We start from the raw sequence: 5,729 nt of genomic DNA, 5'->3' as shown, positions 1-5,729 counted from the left end.
TGTTGGCAGTGCAGCTTCCTTTGTCTCTGACCCCAGAGGGCTCGGTGACCCCAGAGGGTTCGGAGAGGGGGTTCCGGGGAGGGAGCCCTGGTTTCCCAGAGTGACCTGCCCTGGGACCAAGGCAGAGCCTTGCTCTCCTGACCCGAGAAGGGCCCTGGCGACATCCCCCGGAGCAGCCGGGTGGGACCTCTGGGGGACAGGGCCCAGCGGAGGTGGCTCTGCGAGCCAGACCGAAGCAGGCACACACTGCTTGGACTCAAGTGACGGCGGTGTCCTCCCTACCAGCAGACTACTTCCGCTCCACTGTGACCCCGGACAGAGGCTCTGGCCTCAGAGCCTGCTAGCTAGCGAGGAGCGCGGGAGAGCCAGAGGGGCTCAGCTCAGTCACTTCCAGAAGGCCAAGAAGTTGGGAGAAAATGACATTTCTTAAGGGCCGAGATCCCTTCCCAGGGCGGAGTGCCAGGCCAGGAATCCGTCTCCACCCAAGAGATTCTGCTTTTCTTCTGCCCCTCGCCCCAGCGCCGGGGAGAGCAGCAGGCTGATTCCAGCAAGTGCTGCGGACCTGATGTGTAGGTGTGGAGTGTGGGGGGAGCAGGGCCGTTCAGGAGGTCAGGGCCACGAAGCTGCACAGCGTGAGACTGGAGCTAGCTCGGTGCCCCGGTGGGGGCCTGAGAGCGTCGGGCTGGAGGGAGAACAGCGTGCGCTCTGCTTACGCCAGGATGCCTCTCACTCACCTGGAAGGGCACGCCCAGGGTGGCATGCTGGACCCGCTCCACAGGGCTCTCTGTGGGCTGTCCATCCCGCTGCTCGCTCTTGCCCGCTGTTGCAGGTCACCAGCGGCCTGCGTGTGCAAGCACACAGCCCTTCCTTAATGCCAGTCCGCTCTCACACCAGCTAAAGACACAAGAGGGAGATGGATCTCAGACGGGTCATGGATTCTCTGCCCCAATCGGGTCTTCATTAACAGGCAGGAAGGCCTGAGACCCGTCCTACCCATACGCAGGTCCTTCGGGTGACACCAGACCAACAGCTGAGCCCACCCTGGCATAGACGCCTCTTAACGAGCCCATCAGCCCTACATCTCATCGCTGCTCCGGCAGCGGGAGGCAGAAGGAGTATTTCTCTCTTCCTCACACATGGACTGTGCGACTGGAAAACTGCCTTGCGGGGTTCTGAGTCGGGATTGGTGGAGGGAAGGGGAATATTAACAAATCGACCTCTTTCTCCCGCATGTTCCCCAATGGCTTTCCTGAGAGCAGATTCCAAGTCATCTGCTTCAACTGTGGAAACCGACCTGGCTCCGTGGCCTCCTCTGGAAAGGATGCGGGTGCCGGCCCCCAGGGGAGAGGACTGAGTGCCGACACTTGGGGTTTCCCTCCCCAGTGAGGCGGGTTCAGAGTGAAGCCCGGCCATCTCTGCCTGCCACGGGCTGCCTGAATGAGACAGGGGGCAGAGAAGGTATTCTGCCCAGCCCAGGGGATGGCATGAGGACAGGATGGAGACGCCTGGTAGCAAATGAGCCCTCATCTGCTGGAACCCATCCCCTAACTGACTTGGCATTGCAGGGGGTGGGGGCTGTGGGTGCGATGCCTCCCAAGCTCAGATGCCCCCCAGGCCAGAGCCCCCTCCCAGGACACCTGATGGGCCCTGGTTGAGATTTGGGGGGCAGGCTATTCCCAGCAGCTTGAGAGTGTGGGGCCATGCAGCCCGAGTTCCCTCCTCAGGGTCCTCTGCACCAAAGCCACCGCCCTGCCTCTCCTGTCTGCTCGGTGATGCTCAACATGGCAGCTCTTCGATCCCAGATCCCAGGATTATAAGCTGGAAGGAAAAGGGGGCTGGGGAAGTTCCCCCCATACTGAAGGCAAATCCAGGCCAAGTACCTTTAAAAAAAAAAATCAGCCCTGGCTGGTGTGGCTCAGTGGGTTGAGTGCTGGCCTGCAAACCAAAGGGCCACCGGTTCGATTCCCAGTCAGGACACACGCCTGGGTTGCCGGCCAGGTCCCCAGTAGGGGGCACATAAAAGGCAACCACACAGTGATGTTTCTCTCCCTCTTTCTCCCTTCCCCTCTCTTTAAAAATAAATAAATAAAATCTAAAAAAAACACCCCAAAACAAAAAACAACCCAGCAAACAGAACTCGGGCTTCTTCAAACCACTCAGTCCATTTTTACAATCACCTTTTGAGGGCACTCTGAGGACCCACAGGAGTACAGTGAAGGGAGCTACCTGCAGCATCTCAGGTGCCGGGACCCATCAGGGGCTCCTGGTGTGTGGATGTGGCTGTGGCCTACATGGTGTGGCGTCCTGGGGACCTAACCTGGGGTGAGACACTGTCTCAGGACAGAGACCTCTTATGACCTGACTGAGGTCTTTGGGGCGGGGATAAAGCCACTAAAAGAACTACCGTCATCTCGGGACAGGCAGCAGCCGGGTTTCCTCGGGAAGGGGTCCTCAGGGAGTGGAAGAGGCAGGAAGTGAGTCTGGGAGGATGGAAGAAAGGACAGGGGCGTGGGTGAAAAGAAAGCTGACCGTGGTGGGAAACGGCAGAGAATCGGGGCTGGAGAGGAGAGTCACACACCTGCTTGTTCATGAGGATCCCAGGCAAGAGGAAATGGGAAATGACCACCGGGCAGGCCAAAGGCAAGGACCAACCAGATTTCTCAATAAAACTATGAAGCCGCCAGGTCCTCTCCTTTGGACCTACCTGGGAACCTGCCATCAGGCCTCCTTCCTCTGCCTGTGGCTCACGAGCTAGCTACCAAGGCAGCCGGTGCCTGGGCTAAGGCTGATGCCTTCAGACCTCACTCAGTCTGGGAAAGTTTGACATCCCTCCAGCCAACAAGGACACTTGGCCTGGCTCCCACCAGGTGCAAACCACCCCCAAGCCCACTCACGATGCCTAGCACCTGGCTATAGAGACTATACGGCTATACGGCTATAGCATAACCAAGCAGTTTATGCATAAACATGACAGATTCTCACATTTCCTGGCCGGCATGTTGAGAAGGAGCCCTAGAAAGTCAGTGATATGGTGGATCCCACAAAGAGGCCTCTAAAGGGGAATGTGTATGTAAAGCACGGGATGTATTTGCAAAGTGACCCATGAGCACATACATGCAAGGCTCGTGTGAGGGGTCAACCACAGAACCACAGGCAGGACGCTCGGGTGAAAGTCAGCCCCCTCTGCATCCATCCCTCTTCTGGGCCCTCTGATAACCGTACTTGGGGCTCGGGCATCTGTTGGCAGAACACCACGTACCCACCCTTCTGTGTGTCCTGAGTTCACCCCAAGGCTGGGCCTGAGAATCCCTGAGCTTTTAGGGGTCCCAGCACAGCGACCCCCGGCCTGCCCTCAGCCTCCTGGAAAGCTGGGCGCTGTATGCCACCAGCATCACTCCCGTCCTCCTGGGCCTCTCCCCTCCCTCACCGTCTTCCTGAACTCTCCCAGAAACCTCTGCCTTTCCCAGACACTCTCATCCTCCCTTGTGGCTTCAGGTGCCACTTCAGTGGCTCGTGACACCTACACGGGTCTCATTAGCCCGGACCTCTATCCTAAGCTCCAGACGTGATTATCCAGCCAAACCAAACACGAGTGTCCCATGAACCTTCACACTCCACAGGCCGGGTAGTGACTTCATCTCCCCCCCATCCCCCGGACGCCCTCCTCCAACATGCCCCACCCCCGTGAACAGCACCACCCATGTCACCTGAAGTCATCCTGGTGAGTCAACCCCCGCTCCTCCACCCACCCACGCACTCAGGCACCAGGGTCCTGCGTCCATTTAGACAACACTCCAGTCCTGACCTCCCTCGCCCATTCTCCGCCTGGTCACCAGGTCCCAAAACACAACCACTAAGCCACAACTGAACTATAGAACCCAATCAAAACATGAGACTGAAAGACAGTTTCAGAACATAGATGCAAAAGCATGGGAAGGGAACAGGCAAAGCACAGACCCCGGACCCACCCACAGCCTCTTCCTTTCACGTGGACAAACCAGTGTGCCTTTTTGTGCAATGAACTATTGCAACATATTTTCTGTTCACTTGAGATTCTCTCAAGAAAAGATGAATACATTTACAAAGCTTGGGGTGAGGGGGAGGGTGGCAAAATATTTAATGAAAAGCAGTAACCATAAAAAGTTCAATTCTCCCACCCAGGCAAAAAAAGCCCTTGCTGGGGTTACAGCTGGAGAGGCCCAGCCGACGGGAGTGCCCCCCTCCCTTTTTAAAAGCACTGCGGGGCTGTTTTGTGATCCAGACACCAAACCCCGCCCGGCCGAAAAGCGCAACACAAGCCTACTTATTATTTTCAAGACAAAGGGAAAAATACGAAAAGGCAACCAGTTGCAAGCTTCCTCACTAACTGCCAAGGATGGGAGAGGCTGTTGGAATCTACTTTTCCTCCTCAGCTGGCCTTTAGAAAACAGGATTCAGACACTTGGTTTGGACAGCAGCACAGGATAAAGAAGAATCGTGTAAAAGCCTAACCCGGGCGCCCAGCCTATGACCTCACCTCCTGTTCACGCAGCACCCCACCTCGGCACCACCTTTCCCCACCGCACCCAGCCTTCGCTCATGCCGTCCCCTCTTCTGGGCACGGCCCTCCCACCATCCACCTGGCAGACACGTCCTCTTCCAGACAAATCAAGTGTCTGCTCCTTTACCAAAGCGTCCCTGACTGCTGGAACCCCAGGCCACTTCCTCCTTCTTGCTCCCCATTTCTTCACAGAAGCACCTCTAACTCTTTGGCTTACAGATCTGCATCCCCCCTACAGGCTACAAATCCCCGTGGGCCGAAACCCCACCATCTTCCTCTGAGTATGCTCAGACCTAGCTCAGTACCGGGCCCAAAAGAAGTCTTTAACAAATGTCAACTGAATGAATAAATATCTACACAGCGGACCCTTGAACAACATAGCTTTGAACTGCATAGGTCCACTTATACACAGATTGTTTTCTCAATACTGTTTATGTATTTTCTCTTCCTTATTTATGCTTTTCTCCATAAAATTTTCTTTTACTTTTTTCATGTAACATATAAAATTTGAGGGGAAGCCCCCTCCAAAAACTGGAATTATCTTCTGGAGGGCAGGCCCCTTGTAGTACAAGTTTCCCCCACTAAGGGGTGTTATAGGAACCCTTCTGTATCAGTGTACCAGCTGGCGTTGTTGTGAGAGGCTGCGTTCAGCTTCAATGAATTTTTTTTGAAGACTCTCTCAATGAGGTTGCCTATTTCACAATGGCTGATTTATGAGTGCATCTGCCCACACCGCGCTGAGTGTTCAGCATTTTTTTACCAAAACTGGCATTACCCCGAGTCCCACCTCCCAATCCTGCCCTGGGTTTCCCCACATGAAAAAAGTCAACAAAGGGAAATGTTTTGCCGATGTTGGAAGAAGTGAAACAAAAACAGCAGAAGCCTAAAAGCCATCAGTTCAAAAACTGTTTTGAGCTGGGGGAAAAAAGTCTCAAAAGGCGGATTGCATCAAATGGAGCTTACTCTGAAGGCAACTGAAGCTTAAACATGTGAGAATAAATACCCAATTTTTTATAAATAAATTCTGGAGTTTTTTTGGGTCCCTCCTCGTATGTGGCAATCAGCTGTTTATGTTATTGGTAAAGCTTCTGGTCAAGAGTAGTCTACTTACTCGTAGTTAAGTTTTGAGGGAGTCAAAAGTCATATGGGAATTTTCAACTGGGGAGGGGTCAGCAGCTCTAACCCTTGC

Source organism: Phyllostomus discolor, chromosome 8 (genome assembly GCF_004126475.2).
Source record: "Phyllostomus discolor isolate MPI-MPIP mPhyDis1 chromosome 8, mPhyDis1.pri.v3, whole genome shotgun sequence".
Lineage (NCBI taxonomy): Eukaryota > Metazoa > Chordata > Mammalia > Chiroptera > Phyllostomidae > Phyllostomus > Phyllostomus discolor.
The sequence above is the reverse complement of the archived record's forward strand: the minus strand, read 5'-3'. Positions refer to the sequence as shown.